Raw genomic sequence first — 24,487 nt, 5'->3', positions numbered from 1 at the left:
AGCTAGCAACTGAGCACCACACAGCCGCTTGCTCACTCCCCCCTCCCGGTGGGGAGGGGGAGAGAATTGGAAGAGTAAAAGTGAGAAAACTCATGGGTTGAGATAAAAACAGTTTAATAATTGAAATAAAATAATATAATAATAATAATAGAACATACAAAGCAAGTGATGCACAATGCAATTGCTCACCGCCCGCCAACCAATGCCCAGCCAGTTCCCAAGCAGCAGCCCCCCAGCCAGCTTTCCCCTAGTTATGTACTGAGCATGACGTCATATGGTATGGAACATTCCTTTGGCCAGTTTGGGTCAGCTGTCCTGGCTGTGCTTCCTCCCAGCTTCTTGTGTATCTCCAGCCTTCTCAGTAGGTAGAGCACGGGAAGCTGAAAAAGTCCTTGACTAGTGTAAGCACCACTCAGCAAGAACCAAAACATCAGTGTGTTATCAACATTTATTCTCATCCTAAATCCAACACACAGCACTATACCAGATACTAGGAAGAAAATTAACTCTATCCCAGCCAAAACCAGGACAGATACTCACTCTACAGCACAAAACCAAGTTAACTGTTTCCCCTATATCTTACAGAACATTAATCTCTCTCTCTTGAATAATTCCTAAATTATGCTAATGCTATCAACACCAAATTCTTTTAATTCATCACTGAATGTGGAGGTTTGCATTGCAACACTGTGCAATGTGTATAGAAATTGACAAAGAATTTCAGTACATGTAGAATTTACATAGATGTAAACAGGTAAGCTACAGGCAAAAGAACTAGATTTTAAAAAATAATGAGCTAAGCTGTGCATGTTTTAATTTTGTGTATGCTTATTCAGAGCTGCTGGCACATTCAAAAAATTAAAATCCAGTATTTTGGAACTGTGAAGACTTTTCATTACAGTGCCCTAGCTTACAGAATTTCTAGCTACACATTTTCATTGAACAGACTCTGTTGCAGAAATAAGCTCATTTATATCATCCAGAACCAAATTCAGATCATGCAAGCAACAGCAACAGTTCTTGACTTCATTAGGCAATATTCAATTATTCCTAGAATAAATATACAAATCCATAGTTTAGCATCATAAACAATCCCTCTGTTACATTTAAAAAATCATAAAAGCTACAAAGCTTAATGGTAAAATTTTGTAAGAGAAGTGTTATCATTCCACTACACAGCATAACATCTCTGCTATCACTCAAGAAATGAAAACACATTATTAGAGACAGCAGTTCACCATAATGGAAATGTTGCGTCAGAGGAGCAAGTTATATGATCATGGAAAGAGAAAAATCATGTCACTTCTTGCTTGTCTCGTGAAGCCAGAAGGAAGGCAAGAACAAGAAATCAATATGTTCATTAAGTATAAGAGAAGCTACATACCCCAGCTTTGCAACTAAGGTGAGTGCAAAGATGGAGTATTTAGAAAAAAAACTCCAGCATAGTATTGGTCTTTAAGACACAAACAGTTGATGGAGTTTCAGGTGACTAATGCAAGGACTCATAGACGCTATCCTGAAAGCTCCGTGTATAAAATAAATTAGGTACTGTATTATGGAAGTGCATTATCAGTTCCACAGCTGCAGTTGCAGTGAGTGTTTTTTTCCCAGCTACCACAGGTATTTTATCAAATAAAATATCTTCTCATGAGTGCTTGCTAAAAGCCAAGAACACTTTTGGAACGTGGCTGCAATAAAAAGTGCATAACTGTTAGGACAGCCTAAAGATGAAGAACAAGGATCACTTATTAGGAAGGTGAATAAAAGATGGAGTAAGAGGTTTCATGCTCTAAATATTTCAGTGATTAACATAGCTATCCTTGACCACTGCTAAAACACAACCTTCTGTATTTAATTCTAGGGCCTGAATGACCCTTTTCTTTTTTCCTGCTCACATCCCACCAAACCATTAAACTTTAATGAATCCATCTGAGAAACTCTGAGTCCTCCAATGCATGCGCATATGCTTTAAACTCTTTTCCACCTTCACACAAATATCTACAACCCACATAGAGCTTTGAATGTTTCACTACTTCACTGCTTTTTTGAAAAAGCAGCAAGTCAGTAGCGAGACATAAATAAGCTTTAGGTGAATTAGTTTTAGGTACTTTGATCTTATGAATCTCACTGCCAGCTCTCCAAGTGATTTTATATACATATCTAAAAGCAATGATTATTGAACTGATTTTGTGTGTTAGAAGACTGTTATTCACTACCTCTCCCTAAAACACAACCATGAAAAATTAGCAGAGCTATACAGGCTATCAGTCCCACTCATCCATATCAGAACATGCAGTTAACTGAACACAACATGTTATATCTGAATAAACTATCAGATCTAAAGAAAGCATTCAACCAAATAGCCATCACACTCAGTTGCCATTCCTAACATATGGCACAGACTCAAACTTACACTGGAAAAGATCAAGTTCCACACCATGCAGATAAAACTCTAGAGATGCCCAGTTATCCATTTCTCCATCGACTTTTAACAGATGGGAATCTGTGGAGAATGTCCCAGTTTTAAGAGAAAGTTTCCCAAAGGCTGACTGGGCAAACAGCAATTTGATCACTGCCAGAACTTTGCACTGAAGAAAAAATATTTGAAGTATAGAAAAATAAAAGTAGAAAGAAGGAGGAAAAACTATGTTTCCAACATGGATGAAAATTTCTAGAAATGTTAATTTTAGTCAAAACAATATTTTGGTTTAGATGTTGGCAAAGAAAATTGACCAACTAATTTCATATAGAACCTGTGTTTCTTATAGATTTTTCATATAATCAGATAGGTCTTTCAGCAAAATACCTCTTTTTTGCACTAGGATTGCACTAGCAAGATGATGAAAACAAATGTCTATGGTGATATAAATTTATGATATAAATTTGATATAAATTTAGAAGAACAGACATATTTAAAAATTCACGGTCTCCGTGTTGCAAGACTGCAGTTATCTTCTGCTTGGTTTCCAAAGCTGATAAATTTTGCTGCATCCAAAATGCAGCTTTTTGTAGCCCTGAGAAGCTAATGTAAATAGAAATGAAGATTTTATCGCCCTTAAAATACTAAGAGTTCAAAGCAGGCAACAACTTGAAAAACTTCAAGTACACACATGTAGACTTCACGATCTTCATTTGAATGTTTACTCCCTGGTGGAGGATAATTACAGCTGTTTACTAAAACAGGGTTGTTATTTAGAGCTAAAACTTCAGCTTACAAGAAGGGTAGCCTGAATATAGACAGGTTCAAAGGAATTGTACTTAGTCCGTGTGTGTCTGTACTCGTATGTAGACATTGCTTGCGTCCACAGAACTTGTGTCATTGAGATACACCAGAATAAAACAAGCAGGCCCTGTTCCTTATAAGCTTATGAACATACTGAACATTAACCAACAATTCTATTGTTTAGAGTTTAACTGTATATTTAGCTTTAAATCAAAGCCTTAAAGGTTATACAATTCAGTTATGCAGCAGCACAGTAACAAATGACAATATAATGAAAGATTTAGCCGGCTTCCCCTGCCCCAGCTTTCAAGAATGCCGTGATGGGTAATCCCAGAAGAGACCCAGTAAAATCAAGAATGCAGGGGAGAAATGCTAATGCCATTTCTCAAATCAAGTACCTATTCCCAGAGCCACTATCCATGGTATTATATTCAGCCTTTTTGTAACCAAAGACCATTTATTAAGATAGGAAAAAGAGACTGAACTAAGTATTTATCTCCAAGTTTATCTTCAGATTGCTCTAATTGTTATGAGAATCTTGAAGATGGGAATGTGTTAATTAATGTATACTATAAAAGTGGTAATGAAAGAACCTTGGGGAGGAAGGGGAATGCGAAACACTCAATCACAGCTAAAACATTCAGCCTTCCAAAGCCTAAATAAAGCTGATTAGGAAGTGCAGTTTGGGACTGTAAAAAAGTGTTAAAAAAAATACTTTCTCTTCAAATCTTCATTAGTGATACAACCAATTCCTGCTAAGCTCACTCACCTAGACTGTGGGTGAATTCTAAATAAATAAAACAAATTAAATTCATTTTCCCCAAGTTGAGTCTGTTTTGCCTGTGATGGTAACTGCTGAGTGATCTCCCTGTCCTTACCTCGACCCATGAGCCTTTCATCATATTCTTCTCCCCCTGTCCAGTTGAGGAGGGGAAGTGATAAAGTGGCTTGGTGGGCACCTAGCGTCCCACACCAACCCACCACATCTAAATACTGACCACTGAAAAGCTTCAATAAACACAGGTATTCCCTATCATATTATTTCAACGTATCTAAAGTGTAATTAACAGGGTACGCTTCCTTAGAAGATATATGTCAGCTAGATTAAGAGTTGATGTCACAGGGGCCAGAAAAGGAGGAAGATACCTTTCGACTGCCACTGATTACTAGAAAAAACATTTTTGCATGCACTGAGTTAGTGGGGAGCTCACCTAGGGCCTTGGGAAATACTGCAGTTCCACATCAGTGAATGATGGTAAAAATTCCTCCAGCAGTACTATATCAATGATCCTCACTCTAGTAATAAACAATTTAGAAAATACAGTCATTAATTGTATCTCTTCCTCTGAGAAAGTATTGTTTTTATTAACACAGACACTGTCTTAATAATCACTTCTGTCATAGCCCACAGCCCTTCTGTCCATATCCAGACATTGCCAATAAATCTTCTAGTTAAGGGTGTTTTTCTCCATCTTCCAATATATCCAGAAAAGATAAGTGAAAACATCCTGAAATATGAGGGTCACTGGAACCATTCAAAAGTTTGCTATTGTTATGAGTTCAGAAGCCCTAAAAAAAGTTATTTTTTTTATTTCCAAGGACATACTGCCATATCAGGGGTTTTTAGAATCACTTAAGGATACTTCGGGGAATTAGTACAAAGACTTGTACAGGCACACTTTAAGCATTTAAAAATGGAACAAGAAAAGTAATGACTGAGCAAGCAACTCAGTTTTAATCCACGGAAACAGAATTATAGTAATACTTCATTATTTATAATGTTTACTAACACCCCAGAAACTAGAACATTGAATTATACTCTGTAAAACCACCAGCAGTCAGCAATAAAACCTAGGCCTCCTGAATCCTAACATAATATGTTATCAATAGGAACATACTGATTCTCATTATGTGTTGAAATGGTGCATAGCAGTTTAATATTCTGAAAAAGGAAACAAGTATTTTTCTAATGTAATGTCAATTATGACAGTGACATAGTGACATTGTCCACACTCTTAGCAAAAAAATCATCCAAAGTAATTCAGTGGCAGATAGATTCTAAAACACTGTTATTTTATCACCCTTCAGACCAAGTTGCATCTCTAACAATGTTGTTGCACAGTGCGTGTTCCATTTTTATGCACAAATACAAACAGAGCCAGACCTTCCCCAAAAGCCTAATGCCTAATTCAAATTAAGCTATAGAAATCAGGAAAAGGATATTTAAAAAAAAAAAAAAAAGGGTTTGATCTGCTATGTCTGAAATTACACTGGGCAACCCTTATTAAACAATGATTATTTTCTCATGTTTGTAGGTATTCACCCCCAAACACTGAAACTTGAGATATCTTCATATAGTCAGTTAGACTGAATGTTGATTTTCATCAGCTGAAACCTGAGACATTTGCATCATTTTCTTGACAGTTCCTCATGGATTTTGTGAAGTCCATAGGCATTAAACGATTTTTATGAGCTGCCTACTAGTCAGTATTTGTCCTGTTTACCTTTAAGATGGTACACTAAGCACTGATTAGTTCTGAAACAGAACTAATGGTAATGTGATGATTGATTTTTTTTGTACCTCACCATTTTGATCAACAAGTCAAAGACAGGAGCACTGTGCATGCAGCTTTAAATGGTATATTTAAATAATTTGTATGTGAAGTATTTGTCATGTCACTTTGTTACCATTTGATGTAATTTTATATTTCTCTATATTGTCTAACTATTTGAATCCTTCCTTACTGATTTTGCCTTTGGTAATTCAAAGCTAATTCATTACATGATATTCAGTTTCCACATAATACTGATCTGAAACCACTTATTTGCATTTCTAGGAGATCTAGAAGCTTTTCATCTATGGTCATATAATGAGGGTTATTCAACTCTACACCACTCAGATGTGAAAGATTACCATGTGGGAAAAAATGCCTGCTGAAACTTTTATTCAGGTGCTAAAGAATATGCTTCCTCCTATGAAATGGGTGGTCATGTTCTTTCCCTCTACTCCTTGTAGGTCTGGAATGAGGGACTAAAAAGAAACTCTGTGGAGAAGAAAAAGGGCTACACTTGCTCCTGGTTTAAGATGGAAGGTAGAGTGTTTCCTTCTTCTTCCCTTGCATATCCGTCAAAAAGCTACCCATAATTTTCCCTTTGTTCATCTTTGTTCACATATAACTTCAAAAACTGCGAGAATAAAAAGGTTAGCTGATGACAGAAAAAAACCCAAACTGATTAAAGGTTTAAGTTGCCACGGTGAATCTAACCTAAAATTGTGTTAAAAATAAATGAGAACCAGAAATAATTTCTCTTCTCCTCTATCTTCTACTGTATATGGAACAGAACTGTATGTTCGGCTAAGCTCTTGCAGAAGTCCTACTGAAAATAATATTTTATGAGGTTTCGTCAGAGAATGTATAGGGCTTGTATTCTGACAGCAATAATTTTTAAATGAAAATAACTAACAATTTGATATCTGCATAATTCAATTTTTAGCTATACTAACATGTTCTTATTTTTCCATATCCTGAGCTGGCAGATAGATCTCAGTCTTGGCTCAATCAGTTTTCCTGTTAAGTCACCTGTCGATGGCTCGCTCTTAATCCAGCTAGTACCATACAGTGTCAGCTTCTAAGAACACTTCCTAACTGGCTCCAGGTAAAAGCTATCAGTTTTAGCTTAGATATATATTTTTAAATGTTTTCAGCTGATTTTTGCTTGAGACAAATAGAAAGTCCTCATAGGCAGAAGGGAGAAAGAACAACCCACTAGCCAGTGTTCATATAGAAACAGAACCAAATCAAAAGGTGTCTTCTCATGACCTTCTGAAACAATAATGAGCTGCTTATCTCCATTCATTATATATATGACTATATTTTCAATTATTCCCTTGAAAACTTCTCCCTGAAACATGACTCCATTCCTCCCTATAATAATTTCATGGTAACAGTTGCCCTCTTTGTAATTTTTGTTAAAATACAGTAATGTGATAAGCATGAAGTGGTCAGATGCACTGATGATGAGGGTAATGTTAATACATAAATAAAGGGGATGGATTGTACAGCCTATATTTGGGATAATGCATACTTGCTAACACATTTTCATAAATCCTCATGTAAAATAAACCTTTTACCCAACACTGTTATACATAGCAGCAGCAGTAAAACCCCTTAATATAGACCTGCCATACTACGCAACCACAGACTACAGTTAAGGAGCATAAGCAGAGATCTCAGGCAGCAGAGGAAAAACAGTAACTTGAAATTCTGTATCTGTTTTCACTGCAACTGGCTCCTTTGGACTAGAGAAAAACTAGAAAAGCATTGTACCAAAACATTCTCAAGAAAGGACTGTGCCTCAGGGAGACAAAGGGTTGGGCTATATTATTCATCACTGAATCTTGTTTTGAGTATTAGACAAGCATAAAAATGAAACAGCTTTATTAGCTAAGTCAACTGAGCTCAATTAAATTTTGTTGCATGCAAGATTCCAAAGTGATGATTTCTAGGATGACTCATTTAGAAATATTTTACCTTCTCAAAACAATGGAGAATATTTTTAGTACAAGCAGCAAAATTTTAAAAAGACATTTTACTCTACATACATTAAAATAATGTATTAAGGTGACAGCTGTCACCAAATAAAATGTTGAAATCAAATGCAACGTGCCGAACGGGGACTTATAAGTACTTTTCTTGCATTAGCAAGGTGTTACCAATTTATTATTCAATGCTACGAAAGGTACTGGGCAGCACCTCTGACACGGTGAACACTCAGGATCAAGGCGAGGAGAGGTAAGCACTTGACAACGCCTTGACTTTGTAACAGGAGACAGTTACAAAAAAGGGAACTGAAAACCAAAGACCTATTTAAAATAATCCTGACATTTAATTAAACAAGATTTCTGTCACAATGTAGATGAAGCCTGGGAATGGAACGTCAGATCAGGACTAAAAAAAAAAAAAATTTCTAAATACAGGAAAACTAGAGACAGGTATTAGAAACTCTAAACCTTTCACACTTTTCCCGTGAAATCTGATAAAGTGTCACAATAGGTAAGATTTCATAATCCAGAATCAAGAGAGGAAAATAAGCAACCAAACACTTGGAGCTTGAGAGGTCTCACCATAAGTAAGACTGGGCCTGGCTGGGATGGAGTTACGGAGCTAGCTTTCCTCAAAGCAGCCCCTGCATGGTGCTGTGCTCTGCATTTGTGGCTAAAACCGTGCTGATAACACAGCAGTGTTTCGGCTATTGCTGAGCAGTGTTTGCACAGCGCCAAGGCTTTCTCTCCCTCTTCCCTACCTGCTCAAAGCAAGTAGGCCGGGGGTGTACAGGAGGCTGGGAGGGGAGACCCCCTGATGCCTGACTCCGGCTGACCAAAGCAGTGGTCCACACAACGCAATGTCAGGCTCTGCCCCGCGCCGGACACAGCCGGTTCCAGCCGGCTCCAGCGGCCCCAGCGCAGGGCCCAGCTGAGCCCCTCAGCCACGGGCGGGCGCCTCGGGGAAAGCCTGGGTGAGGAAGGGCGAAACGCTGCCCGGCAGCCGGGGCTGAGGGCAGCAGGGTGAGAAACAGCCCTGCGAGCCCCGAGGGGGGAGCGGGAGGAGGGGAGGAGGGGCTCCAGGCGCCCCGGCAGAGATTCCCCTGCGGCCCCGGGAGGGACCCCGCTGGGGCAGGTGTTTCCCTGCAGCCCCTGGGCAGGCCCCGGGCTGGGGCAGGGGAAAGTGTGAGGAGGAAGGAGCGGCAGGGAGGAGCTGCTGTGGACTGACCGCAGCCCCCAGTTCCCCGTGCTCTTGCGCTGCTTGGGGGGGAAGGACGCACAGGAGTTGGGGGTTCAAAGGGTGAAGCTGAGCCTGGGAAGAAGGGGGGATGAAGGGAAGGTGATTTCGTTATTTTGTCATTGTTTCTCACCATCCTACTATGTTTTTAATGGGCAATAAATTAAATTAATTTTGCCGAAGTCATCTGTTTTGCCTGTGACAGTAACTAGTCAGCGATCTGCCTGTCTTTGTCTTGACCCATGAGCTTTTCCATCTTGTTTTCTCCCCCTGTTCTGTTGAGGAGGGGGAGTGAGGGAGCGGCCGGGTGGCGGCTGGCCATCATCAGCCCACCACAAAGGCAAACACAGATTATGAAATTTGAGAACAAAGTAGGCCTGAATATCTTGTTACATGTTTGGCTGATATACATCAAGACACTGATGGGTGACCAGCACTCCAAGGAGAATAAAACACAAGAAAAGTGAGAATTGTGATGCTCCTCCCCCTGTCAAAGACAGCAGAAGCCCAATACAGAAAATGAAAAAATAAAATAATTAAAGATCCAGTTTGTTTTTTCTATCTGGATGCTGTTCAGATGCTTTCCTTTCATTCCCATTAATGTAATTTCACTGGTTCATGTCCTATTGCACTAGTGTAACTTGCAATCTGATCTGAGCACAGTGTGCTCTTTGCATAATATATTTCTTTATATTCTCCTTAATTCAATCCCCCAAAGTATGTTATTTAGTTGCATGTATCCCTCCAATCAACTGATTTTTGCTTTTTATGGATAACAGGAGCACATTGTTCATATGCAGAATGGTATAAAGGCATCTATCCTGTATATATGTGTTTTTCTTCAATACAATAGTGAAGACAGTTACCTTAACTCAGGCTATGTCCAAGCATCATTTCAATTTAAGCAATTTCACTGTACCTTACTTACACAATACAGCATTGCTACAATAAACTACCTGAAATTCTCAAAAGTTCAAGCTTGAGAGGTTGCTAATTGATCTTAAACAGAATAAATTTATAACCTTAACCATATATCACTCAAATAAATACCTTTAATATTCCTCCCCGTGTAAAATAGTGGTGCAGTTTAAAAAAGGGATTTTATGGTTAACTTTTTTTCCTCGTTTGGTTTAACTGAAATAGCTTCTTTCTTACCATGGATTCTCTGATGTCATGATTCTTACAGTAATTCGACCCTAATGCAAACATATTAGCTTCTTTCTTTAATCAGCTGAAAATGTCATCACTGAAATAAACAAGTTTTGACCATTAGCTCGTTTACAAGCATTTGATCGTGGCTTTTCTTTTAAACACAAAATCCAAAGGGATGACTCATCTCTTAATGGATCTTCAACAGCAGGGGGAGCTTTCAGTATGTGTAGAACTCCACTGTGGTTTTAATTTATCATTCAGGAAAGTGTAACTGAGCTGTATTACATTACAGAATATATTTTAGAAAGATTAAACTATTTCTGATTGTATTCCCAAGGCCAACACTATACCTGAACTATAACTAAACAAGAAAATTAAAAAAAACCCACAACAACAATACACAAAAAAAGCCAACCCTGCTTACTAGCATCTTTTATCAATGGCAGTTTGGTCTTCTAGGAAAGAAGCAAGCGTTTATGTCCCTTGACTGGCTCTTTATTATGGCACTTATCTCACAGTTGGATGCATTCTGCATGTCACAAAGACATTTCAACGGTCATAAAGCATTCCAACATCAGACTGAAACATGTAAAACTGATTATATTTAGGTGCATATCAGCCTGACATAGAAAGGGTCATGACTGCATTAATGAGTCTGAAAAACTGGTACAGATTTCTTTTTTCTAAAAGAGCTGTTTCTGATTCTGGGTATAATAATGATGATTTTCCAGGCAGTTTCCGTGGAAATCCACAAATGGAAATACACATTTGTTTTCTTTGTAAACAAGGTATTTGTATATTTATTAATTATTCTCAGCAGGCCTCTTCCAGCTTTGGTGCATAAAAATGCACTTCTTATAACCATGAGTTTTTTTCCTAGTCTCATTAGCATGAGGACACAATACTGCATACACAAAAGAATAGGAAAGAGCAATCTGAAAGCTCTGAAATCAATCATTGATTAATTTTCTTCTTAGTAGCTGGTAGAGTGCTGTGTTTTGGATTTTGGATTTAGGATGAGAATAATGTTGATAACACACTGATGTTTTGGTTCTTGCTGAGCAGAGTTTACACTAGTCAAGGACTTTTCAGCTTCTTGTGCTCTGCCAGGTGCACAAGAAGCTGGGAGGGAGCACAGCCAGGGGGGCTGACCCAGCCTGGCCAAAGGGCTATTCCATACCGTATGACGTCATGCTCAGTATATAAACTGGGGGAAGAAGAAGGAAGGGGGGGACGGTTGGAGTGATGGCATTTGTCTTCCCAAGTAACCGTTACGCGTGATGGAGCCCTGCTTTCCTGGGGATGGCTGAACACCTGCCTGCCGATGGGAGGTGGTGAATGAATTCCTTGCTTTGCTTTGCTTGTGCGCGTGGCTTTTGCTTTACCTATTAAACTGTCTTTATCTCAACCCATGAGTTTTCTCACTTTTACTCTTCCGATTCTCTCCCCCATCCCACCAGGGGGGAGTGAGCAAGCGGCTGTGTGGTGCTTAGTTGCTGGCTGGGGTTAAACCACGACACCCTTACTACATAGCTGATCTATTAAAATAGCTGGCATAGGGTGAACAGGCAGCTGGAAATACACAGTTGGGATTAACTTTGTTAGTTGTTAATAGAACGGAAAGCTGTTTCACACTGACATCCTTCTAAGTTATGTCAGGATGTATATTCCAAAATTCCCTTGCCTTGTTTATTCTTTTACATCATGTATTCTGTCTGTAACCTTTGCTGACATGATTAATACTAATGTTAAAAATCAATGTTCTCATGTATTACAAAAGCCAAGCCCTTTGATTTCCACTGGAAGTTCTCACAGTGATTAGAGACTGACAATGAGTCGAGGAAGAAGTACTCTAAATAAGTTTTCATTACACTGTGTAGTTATGAGCAAATTACTTAAATTCGTTGATCTCCCAGTGACTCATCTCTAGTAAATGTAATTTTTTCCTCTTAAGGATTTGCAGTTGTCTAAATTATAAAATCTGGAAGAAGAGGAAAGTATACAGAGGAACATTATTATATATAATGTCGGGCAAAGACCTTCAGTACATGCAAATCTGTAATTCCACTGGATAAAATTAAATTTAATGATTTATAAAGTTATAATGATGAGTGTCTTAAACTTCCTGACTTTTGCTAGGACTTTTGAAGTGACTCACAGAAATAAAAATTTGTTAACATACTGTTCCAAGATTAGAGAAAACACGGAGTAAGCAAATACTTGCCATTTGGAAAAAAATAAATGACACTTTGTTGTTGTTGTTGTCCTATATGATGCTTAGCACATTCCAATGTTCTGAAAAAAGATGACACATGCTAGATGAGAATGTGTGGGGCTGAAGATCTGTCAGTTATATCATATAGCAGGGAAGACTTTCACCATGCTGACAAGATTAATGTTGACTATTTAGGAGGCCACATATCTAAATTAAATACAACCAGACTGAGACACATCCAATATCTTTCTCCAAGGACAGTGAAGAAGTATATCAAAATTCACTCACCAACTGGTAAGTGTAACAAACATAAAAAGGGAGGAGGGACTGTAATGTAGCCAGACATGTCCAAATGCACCAGTATAAGATTTAAAAATACCTATCAAGGCCTCCAAGCACAATAAAGTATAGAAGAACCAATACAGAGAGGCTTGTCTAACCACTAGGCATGTACAAAGACTAAGCTAAATTTTGATGCAGGTCAAGCAAACCAAGGACATGATGTTGGGCTTTCATATCTTACGTGAATGCTCTAGTGAGTAAGCTATTACCATACCTCTGAAGAACTTCACACTGAAGATTACGGAAGTTCTTTGTGTTTTATGTAGGATTTAGCAAATTAATTTAAGAGCTGCAGTGGAAAAAAAATTAAAAAAAAATCATTCTCCCCTGCTCTGGTAATAGTTTAATGGAACCACTGTTCTGAAAAAGTATTCATAAAGCCAACAGTCATTGCTCTACTTGTCTCCTTTCATGCCTATAAAATGTATGTGCTGAAGAGAACTCGTCCCTTTACAAAAAGAAAGCAATAGCTTTTGCACTTACAAAAAAGGGCTTGTTCTAGGACTTGTAGTAGAATTTAAGCAGAACACATTACTGCCTTTACAGAAAAGTCAAGTACTTAACAACAACAACAACAAAAGAATGGGAAGAACAGTGTGTGGTTGAACTTAAGCTATTTCTGAAATTAATTAATATCCCATTCTTTAAAGGTATAAATAGAAAATGCAGGGTATGGAAAAGCTATCCTCAACATGAAGATACCAAGAGCACAAATGTTTATTAAACCTAGAGAATGAGACAGGTTCAATGCCCAACTGCACTTTGGTCAGCTTTTCCTTGTAACACTAGAAGGCATAGGCATGTAAGCTAAGTTGCCCTTTCTTCCTACAGGAAGGAAAAAAAAATATAACCATATGTTTTTCTATTTGTAAATCCTTTGGACGCTCTGCTGTAGTAAGGACCAGATAAGCAGAAGCTTCTTTGTCTTTTTGTGGCCAGAACTTCAATGGTTAAGGCTACAAATTGCCTTCTTACAGTCAAAATGAACAGATACCACTTAGAATTAATGAAGAAATTGCAATACAAAAGCAGCTAATGCAGAAGTAAGAGCAGGCAAATGGGCTGTTTTCATTTTAAAAAAAAAGTAGAATTCTTTCTGTGCAACTCTTATATAGCTTGTACACTTCCAGCAGCCTGGGCCAATAATGTAAGTTCAAGCAGCCCAAGAGTAGCCAGCATCCCTCCAAGTCTCTAGTGGGTTTCCAAATACCCGCAGTTTGGAGGTACTCCACATTTTTGAAGCAGTCTGCTTAGCACTAATCTAGAATAAAAAGAAAATCCCTTACAACTGCATAATCCATTCGATCCCTCAGGTTCCTCTCAATGTAAAATGTCATTTAGTGAATGAATTCCATAGCCTCATGAAAGGTTATACTCCAGCCTGACATGGTTGATGAAAAAACAGAGTTTATCTTTATTGGAGTGACTGCCAGGATTTTACTCAAGGGCATATATATTTTGACAAAATCTTGCTTCAGTGTACCAGACACTTCTGCATTAAGAATTACATTATTTTTTCTACTCGGAGATTAAGACAAGGTACAACATTTTGTAATAGGTAATGGTTACAGACTAATTTGGGAGGGGGAAGTAGGGGAGTATAGATTTTCTTTATTGAAAAGCTCTGGAGAAGAAGGTGTTTTCTTAGCTTAGCATTTAGTACCTTGTCACTTGCATAAATGGTAATCTCCTTTAATTTGATAAATATACTACTAGTTTTTGGGAAAAAAAATCCTTATTTTTTGTCACTTGAAATTCCTGCAGCAGCACTTTTCAGCAGACTTCAAGGGAGTTGGAATTAAAAGGAAGGAAATGTTACAATGCACAAAACCTGAAATTATTCTCCCTAGGTCCATACACTAACCAACTTTATCACACGAAAAAAAAAAAAAAAGAGAACACATTTGATTACAGCTACTGAACCCAATACTCAATCATTTTCCCTAAGGCAATAAACCTAATCACAAGGCAATGTTAGCATGCACAGAGAGTTCCAAAAGTATAAAAAAACCTTGTTTACTAGAGGTAGATGAGAACAAAATCTAACAGCTTAAGAATTTCTACAGGTTCTACCCTATTCTAACATATAATTTAAAAATGAAATTTCTCAGTTTTTGAACAGTCACTGCGATTAAATAAAATAAATTCATTCTCAGCTTTTGAATGTTATTGTTCTCATATCAAAAGTCAAATAAACATTCCATTTTAAAAGTATATTTTAGATTAGCAATATATGGGTTGATAACAATATGTAATCAAAACTGACATGTTTTCAAAGTGTTTTCACTTCAGTGGGAACATGACTTTTTGTCAGAATACTGCTATGATAGTACACTTTTAACCAAATCTGTGACATATGCAGAGTAACTAAATGGTAACATGTATCAAAGACAGACTGCTAAATGATTCTTGTTTTTCTCTAGTTATTCATGAAGTATATATATTCTAGCCACATGTCTGCACATTTTATCACATTTGGCCATCCACAGAAACAGACATCTTAACAGCAAGTTTGAATATTAAAGAACTGGAGTTCAGGTGGAGCATAAAAAAGGCGACTGTCTTCTCTGAGAATTTCTCTCCAAGGCCTGCCAAAATATCAACTGAAAAACATGTATAATGAGCACTTAGGAGTTATCAGTAACTGCTATCAAAATTATAGTTAAAAGCTAGCACTTTTTGCATGGTCAAAAGCCTTCAGAGACTAGGCGAAAGAGGACCTGGTTCATACTAAATGATTTACTCCTACAGGCAGTAAAATCAATCTACCACAGTAAACTGATAAAGCTAACTCTTTAATACTGCAAAGACTCATGACTTACAAAAGGTGAATAGAGAAGTCATTTAGAAAATGTGTAAATAAGTAACCAAATCTGTTTTCTGTATTATTGGTATGTTATGTAATCTTAAGGAGATGCATACACTTAGTGAAATATTTCCACAACACATAAAATTTGTGTGTTGGAACAGCCTTTAACATGTTGTGACCAACATGAAAGCCACTCATGGTGAGAGGTATCTTCTTATTAAAGTGCAAGTGTTAGTCCAAGGGTGGTATCACATAATTCAGCCAGCTCCTGTTGCTACGAAGGTGGCAGTAGAGACACTGTTTGAGACATCTTGGAACAAGCAGTCTTGGTACAAGGGATCTAGGTGAAATTTGTCCATCTGAATATGGAAGTACCAAGCAGTTCATTTTACTTGCCACACGCAAACTGGCTGCATAAACCTGGAATAACATCACAACAGACAGCAAGAATCACACATTTGTAAGTCACCAGAAGCTAGAGGTGTACCCCAGGGGTAAATACTGGGTCCAATTCTGTTCAACACCTTCATTCATGATCTAGATGATGGGACAGAGAGTACACTCAGCAAGTTTGCAGATGACACAAAACTGGGAGGAATGGCTGATACACCAGAGGGTTGTGCTGCCATCCAGGGGGACCTTGAAGCTGAAGAAATGGGCTGACAGGAACCTTGTGAAGTTCAGAAAGGGGAAAAGCTAAGTCCTGCACTTGGGAAAAAAATAATCCCATGCACCAGTGTACACTACAGGCTGACTGGCTGGAAAGCAGATGTGCAGAAAAGGACTTGGTGGTCCTGTTGGACACCAAGTTGAACACGAGCCAGCAGTGCACCCTCACAGCAAAAAAGGCCAACAGTATCCTTTGCTTCATTAGAAAGAGTATTGCCACCAGGTCAAAGTTGGTGATCTTTCCTCTCTGCTCAGCACTGGTGAGGCCACATCTAGAGAACTGGGTCCAGTTCTAGAGCATCTTTCCCATGAGGAGAGGTTTAAACAGCTGGGACACTTTAGCTTACAGAAGAGAATGCTGGGTATGGATCTTATGAATGTCTATAAATATCTGACAGGAGGAAGTAAAGAGGATGGAGCCAGGATCTTTTCAGTGGTGCACAATGACAGGACCAGAGGCAATGGGCACAAACTGCAACAGAGGAGATTCCGCCTGAACATCAGGAAAAACTTTTTCACTGTGAGGGTGACCGAGCACTCACACAGGTTGCCCAGAGGGGTATTCAAAAACCATCTGGACATGGTCTTGGGCAACTGGCTGTAGGTGATCCTGTTCAAGCAGGAGGTTTGGACCGGATGACTGGCTCAGCCCTTCTGTGACTCTGTGATTCAGTTTTTTATGCCATTCTTCGTAACCTTTCTATGAGGTAGGAAAAACAAAACAAAACAAACCCCTATTTGTCTCCTTATTCCTACCAAGGACTGATAACTAATATGACTTGCATTTTCCACTCTGTCTTAAAACTGGAGTTTAGAAAACAGAAGAAAATGATTCCCAATAAATTAAGTAACAAATATATAGGAAGGTTTTTGTTGTGTATCCTGTGTTCTGAGGGACTGCAGAGGCAAATGTATATGGAAAAAAATGGAAGATTTAGAAGGCAGATAATGTAATGAGACTAAGGTGTGCATGGCAGGAACGAGAGTTTGTTAACAAGATTTTGGAAAGTGTTGAAGATATGGCTGAAATGGTAACACAATATCAACATCTAAAGTGAGTAAGTTTTTATGTCCTATATCACAGGATAAGCAAGAAAAAAATCTCATTTTTACCTCAATTTATTAATGTAACTAATTGGTGGTCAAGTGGGACACTGATGATGTTACATTTAAAAGAACAATTAATGTTTCTGTCATCTGAAACAACATGAAAACTTTTACAGTACTCTATGTATTCTCCATGCATTTTGTGCAACTTCCTTCTCAATTCCTAAATTCAAATACTTCAACTTGGGGAACTTCAGTGGATTTTTGAAATGAAAATGTCCTGTCTCATTTCATTCTCCTGGAGAAACTGGCTGCTCATGGCTTGGACGGGTATACTGTTCACTGGGTAAAAAACCAGCTGGATGACAAGGCCCAAAGAGCTGTGGTGAATGGAGTTAAATCCAGTTGGCAGCCAGTCTCAAGTGCTGTTCCCCAGGGCTCAGTCTTGGGGCCAGTTCTGTTTAATAATTTTGTCAATGATCTGGACAAGGGGATCATGTCCACCCTGAGTAAGTTTGCAGGCGACACCAAGTTGGGTGGAAGTGTTGATCTGCTGGAGGGTAGGAAGGCCCTATAGAGGGACCTGGACAGGCTGGACCCATGGGCTGAGGCCAATTGTATGAGGTTCAACAAGGCTAAGTGCCGGGTCCTGCACTTGGGTCACAACAACCCCATGCAACACTGCAGGCTTGGGGAAGAGTGACTGGAGAGCTGCCTGGTGGAAAACAACCTGGGGGTGTTGGTTAACAGCCAGCTAAATATGAGCCAGCAGTGTGCCCAGGTGGCCAAGGAGGCCAATAGCATCCTGGCTTGTATCAGGAATAGTGTGGCCAGCAGGACTAGGGAAGTGATCATCCCCCTGTACTCGGCACTGGTGAGGCTGCACCTCAAATCCTGTGTTCAGTTTTGGGCCCCTCACTTCAAGAAAGACATTGAGGTGCTGGAGCGTGTCCAAAGAAGGGCAATGAAGTTGGTGAAGGGTCTAGAGCACAAGTCTTATGAGGAGCAGCTGAGGGAGCTGGGGTTGTTTAGGCTGGAGAAGAGGAGGCTGAGGGGAGACCTTATTGCTCTCTACAACTACCTGAAAGGAGGTTGTAGCGAGGTGGGGGTCGGTCTCTTCTCGCAAGTAGCGAGCGATAGGATGAGAGGAAATGGCCTCACGTTGAGCCAGAGGAGGTTTAGGCTGGATATTAGGAGAATTTTCTTCACTGAAAGGGTAGTCAGGCATTGGAACAGGCACCCCAGGGAAGTGGTTGAGTCCTCATTCCTGGAGGTATTTAAAAGACGGGTAGATGTGGTGCTTAAGGACATGGTTTAGTGGTGGACTTGGCAGTGCTAGATTAACGGTTGGACTTGATGATCTTAAAGGTCTTTTCCAACCTAAACAATTCTATGATTCTGTGATTCTATTCTATGAAACTTTGCTTCAATCAAAGAGCACACAGATAGTGCTAGGGACTTATGTTTGACAAGGATAAGCTACTCAGAGGTATATGAAAGGAATATAGGAAAAAATTACACACAGATGGCAATAAAGAAATACAAGAAAAAAAAAAAACAAATGATGCCATGTGGGAGCTCCTTGACATAATTGCACATTATCATAACAAATGAAAATTTCCTTCATTTATCACAGAATCCAGATGTTGCAACAACTCAGTCAACCTCAAAATTAGAGAGAAAATTGGCATAAATGCATCCATTTAAGAGTAATCATCATAAAAGTCAATTATGCATCACTTAAGAAATCAAAGTTCCTTGAGCGTTATGATTTAGTCTAAATTAATCTTACGGACTGAACACTAGTAGATCTTGTTCGTTAAAATCCCAACAAGGCCAGATTAGTTGAGAACACCAGCATATTGTTCCTCTTCATGTGGTAACATATTTCACAGAGAAGTAATAAATAGTTTCTCCTACTAGTGTGAGATATTAAAGGAAAATATATCCTCTTTGTTTTAGGACCTGGGCTCTCTTTTGGCATCCCTACTCACTATCCTTGTGGAGGAAATCTCAGTCAGAAAGATTATGAAGGTGAAATTATCTCCAGCTTTTCCTTAAGACAGGCAAACCAGGAGGATTTCCAGCTGTTAAAGCAGCACAACATTAAAATGCTATTAGAACAAGATTAGTTTTCCAGAGGGAAAAACTCAAATCTGCTGGGACAGATTAAAAACAAAAGATGTAGAAACAACACTCTCCACTGCTTATTGTGTCCTTCCACGGCAGGGCAGGAAGCTAACAGAAGCATCCTTGGACTGAATGGGCCTCCCAAGGTGGCTGCATTTCCCCTTTCCTCCAAAGGGTTCTACCTGACCTTGGACACTGTAGGAAATAGGAAAACTCCCTTTTGCCCCATGACAGGTTTAAACAAATCACATGGTTAGCAGCAGGGGAAGGGAATTGAGCAGGGGGAGACACCATAAACAAAAACCAAAAAGGACCCTATCTGCCATAATGCTCATTTGACACGTTTATTTCACTTCATACAGCTCATCCACCCATTCACAAGCATTCAATTGAATCTGTGGATGTTCCATATTCATCAACAGCCCCTAACCACTTTAATAGTGGCAACACTAGTCTGTTTTAAAGTTGCAGAATTACAGAATAGTTGAGATCAGAAGGGACCTCTTGAGATCATCTACTCCAACTGAACTGCTCAAGCATGCGCAGCTAGAGGAGTTTTCGCAGGACCATGTCCAGTCAGGTTTTGAATACCTCCAATGATGGAGACTCCACAACCCTCTGGGAATCCTATGCCAGTGTTCAACCACCCTCACAGTCAGAATATGAGATGATAGATTTAGCAAGGGAATATTGATACCAATTTACACTAGAATGCCTGACTAAACCTCCCTAACCTAAAAAAATCCCCTAAAATCAGTGAAAAAAACTATGATGATTGAGTTCTGAGCTGTGGCATTCAAATACACTTCTTTCATTCCCTTTTTACTTTACTTTCTCTCCAGAATTACTTTACTGCTTGCCCTTATCCTCATGTCATAAAGATTAATCCAAATAGAAATCTTAAAATGGTTTCCTTTCAAAAAAAAAAAAAATCACTATTTAAAACATTTGTATGATTCTTTATGTTCTTGCACATGGATTACTTGTAAAGATAATGACTTAATTTTCTTAGGAACTCTTCTTCACCAAACTTCCTTTCTTTGTCTCCTCACTACTGCAACCTACATTACAGCAAAATATTCCCATATCAAAGGGATAGAAAAATAGAAATCATAAGAGGCAAAGAGAGATATAGACCAATAATATGTATGCTAGAACAAGTTTCGTTTACAACAAGAACACTTCAAAAAATATCCACCAGTGCCATACGCCCCCTAGAGGTCAATTTCATGATGCATAAGCGAGAGAGAGTACCTGTTTTAATTTTCTTCAGTTGGAGAAAATAAACTCACTACCAGTTAATGATTGCTGACTCTTCTGTGCTTTGTAATCCCTAGTTTCGAGAAGCTATCCCATTATCTGTTTGAGAACACAAATGCTTGAAAAACAGCAACTTCCATTCTTGCAGCAGTTCATGTGCAGAATAATTCAATCACCTTAGATTCTTTAACCACTCCAGCATCACTTTAAGGAAGATCTATTATTAGTAATCCCAGGCAAGAGATGCAGATTCATCCCATGATTAACTCAGATTTATTGAATAGAAGGTAAGTGACAGTATAGCTTAAGAGTTGAAATTTAAGTAATACCTTTATTGAAAACTTCTGAACATAAAATAAGCCCAAGGGTGTAACGTAAGGCCGATAATAAAGCATATATTCACAGCAACACATATGATTGTATTTCCTACTGTTTTGCATTACTGGTTCACTGTAGCTGAAACACTGCAACAAATTTATTTAAGAGGAGTGTTCATTGATGTATCTTATTCGCCTTTTGTGTGATACACAAATGTGACGATTATCTTCTATCTGCTTTTGTGTAATCTAGGCTTTCTGTTGACTTGAAATGTTTCTGAAGTGAAAACAGTTTTCTCCCTCCAGTTGATACTGAGGATGTCATTCCCTGATGACAGGCATTTCACAGATATCACAGTTCTCAATAGTAAAAACTAGAATACTTTGAGGACACTTCAGTGGAAAATTATTTCCTCACAAAGATCTGACATACCCATTACGGGCTCAAGAAAGTACCTACTGGGCCCAGCCTAATGCCTGCAGAGGTAAGTGAACATCTTTTCAGTGACCTCAATAGTCTCTGGGAATGAGGTCCATGATTAGCCTGACATGCTTTCTTTGGAGAGCTATTAACAGTGTTCAACACACATAAAAATTTAGAGGATGAAGGGGAAGAGTCATTTAACATGCATTACACCATAAGGGTGAGTGGGGCCTCAGCACCTAATGCTATGCAGTGAAAACCTGATTCTCTGACAACAAAAGCTTTTTTTATCTACATTTATGACAGAAGGTTTGTTTGGTTGGTTTTTTTTTTTTCCCAAGGAATCCTGTGAGGGAGGCCAAAATCAAATGCTTTGTGTGTTGAGGTTTGTTAGAGTTATATAAAATTGCCCTGATAATCCAGTTCATGGTTTCAGCAGAAAATATATAGTCAGGAAATGCAGAATGTTTCCTATAGCTATAGTAACTGTGCTACACATCTTTTACTGAATGTCTGCTTTCCTGATTTTCCTTTTAAATGCCACACACTTGCAAAGCATTCAGCCTACAGTCAATGACATATCTGAGTGCCAGGATTTGCCACTGGGTGAAAGCCTCCACAGGCTGGCAGATCAAAGCTGCTCTAAGAGCAGTTTCCACTGAAGAAAAAAAAGAAGGGGGCGGGGGAGGGGAAAGCTGGATTGGCCTATAGAATTATGGACTAGTTTGTGTTGGAAGGGACCTTTAAAGGTCATCTAGTCCAACACCCCTGTAATGAGCAGGGACATATTCAACTAGATCAGGTTGCTCAGAGCCCCATCCAACCTGACCTTGAATGTTTCCAGGGATGGGACATCTACCACCTCTCTGGGCAACCTGTTCCAGTGTCTCACCACCCTCATCGTAAAAAATTTCTTCCTTTTATCTAGTCTGAATCTACCCTCCTTTAGTTTAAAGCCATTACCCCTTGTCCTATTGAAACAGGCCCTGCTAAAACGTTTGTCCCCGTCTTTCTTATAAGCCCCCTTGAAGTATTGAAAGGCCGCAATAAGGTCTCCCCAGAGTCTTTTCTTCTCCAGGCTGAATAGCCCGAACTCTCTCAGCCTGTCCTCATAGGAGAGGTGTTCTATCCCTCTGATTATTTTGGTAGCCCTCCTCTGGACCCAGTCCAACAGGTCCATGTCCTTCCTGTGCTGAGGACTCCAGAGCTGGACACAGTACTCCAGGTGCGGTCTCACCAGAGCAGAGTAGAGGGGCAGAATCACCTCCCTCGACCTGCTGGCCACGCTTCTCTTGATGCAGCCCAGGATACGGTTGGCTTTCTGGGCTGTGAGAGCATATTGCTGGCTCATGTCCAGCTTTTCATCCACCAGTACCTCCACGTCCTTCTCTGCAGGGCTGCTCTCCATCCCTTCATCCCACAGCCTGTACTGATACCAGGGATTGCAGGACCTTGCACTTGGCCTTGTTGAACCTCATGAGGTTCTCACAGGCCCACTACTCCAGTTTGTCCAGGTCCCTCTGGATGGCATCCCATCCCTCAGGCATGTTAACTGCACCACTCAGCTTGGTGTCATCTGCAAACTTGCTGAGGGTGCACTCAATCACACTGTCTATGTCATTGATGAAGACATTAAACAGCACTGGCCCCAGAATGGACCCCTGAGGGACACCACTTGTCACCGATCTTATCTGGACATTGAGCCATTGACCACCACTCTCTGGATGTGACCATCCAGCCAATTCCTCATCCACTGAACAGTCCATCCATCAAACCCATATCCTTCCAATTTAGAGAGAAGGGTGTTGTGGGGGACTGTGTCAAAGGCCTTACAGAAGTCCAGATAGATGACATCCGTAGCTCTTCCCTTATCCACTGATGTAGTCACTCCATCACAGAAGACCACTAGGTTGGTCAGGCAGGACTTGCCCTTGGTGAAGCCGTGCTGACTGCCCCGAATCACCTCCCTGTCCTCCATGTGCCTTAGCATAGATTCCAGAAGGATCTGTTCCATGATCTTCCCAGACACAGAGGTGAGGCTGACAGGTCGGTAGTTCCCAGGGCCCTCCTTTTTACCCTTTTTGGAAAAAGGGATACATTGCACCCATTTTTAGTCACCGAGGACTTCACCTGACTGCCATGACTTTTCAAATGTCATGGGGAGTCTGGCTTGGCAACTACATCAGATAATTCCCTCATGACTCTGGGATACATCTCATCAGGTCCCATAGGCTTATGTATGTTCAGGTTCCTCAGGTGGTCATGAACCTGATCTTCTCTTACAGTAGGAGGGACTTTGCTCCCCCAATCCCTGTCTTGCAGTCCATCCACTCAAGAGGTGTAGGAAGAGAGGCTGCCAGTGAAGACTGAGGCAAAATCATTGTTGCATACTGAATAGAGATCTGGTCTAGTCATTAAAACATGAATCAAAAATACTGAAGATACATGCTACAGATGAGCTACTATTAATTATATGGCAAGTTGCTTCTGTTACCCTTGAGGATAACTCTAAGCATGATTAAAAATTCCATTCAAAGGAGAGTCATATTACATATTACACCCAGTCTGCCACATCTTAAAACTCGTCATGCCAGTAAAAGTTCATTGAATAGGATATAAAAGAAGTAAATTCATCTCACCTATTCTAGCACTTCCATTCAGAAATATTTAAAAACAAAGTTAATAATTCATCCATGTAGGCTGTACTGCTTTTCTAAATGTGAAGTTTTTGCCAGTTGTGGCACAAATTTACACAGAATAGAACTTTTATAACTTATTATACAGCAAAACAACAAAACACTCACCTAAAACTACATTACAAGATACAAGAGCTACAGCCACCAGGCTAGTTATAGCACCGTTCTTTCTCAAGTTCTCACCAAATTAACACCTTGACTCTCATATTCAGGCTTTGCTTTCTTACAAAGGGAAATTCCACACTTTCCCCCTCTCAGGCCAGCACCAGGATAGGACCTTCAGCAAATCAGCCCAAACTAACTCAGTAGCTCCAACAACAACCTAAAGGGACAGTAGACTTCCATAATGAGACCATAAAGAGCTACTGATATGTTTGTTTGTTTGTTTTAAAAAAGACACAAGAAGAATGCAAGACAAGATAG

The sequence above is a fragment of the Nipponia nippon genome, unplaced genomic scaffold (assembly GCF_047370975.1).
Source record: "Nipponia nippon isolate SJK-2023a ecotype South Korea unplaced genomic scaffold, ASM4737097v1 scaffold_1, whole genome shotgun sequence".
Taxonomy (NCBI): Eukaryota; Metazoa; Chordata; class Aves; order Pelecaniformes; family Threskiornithidae; genus Nipponia; species Nipponia nippon.
The sequence above is the reverse complement of the archived record's forward strand: the minus strand, read 5'-3'. Positions refer to the sequence as shown.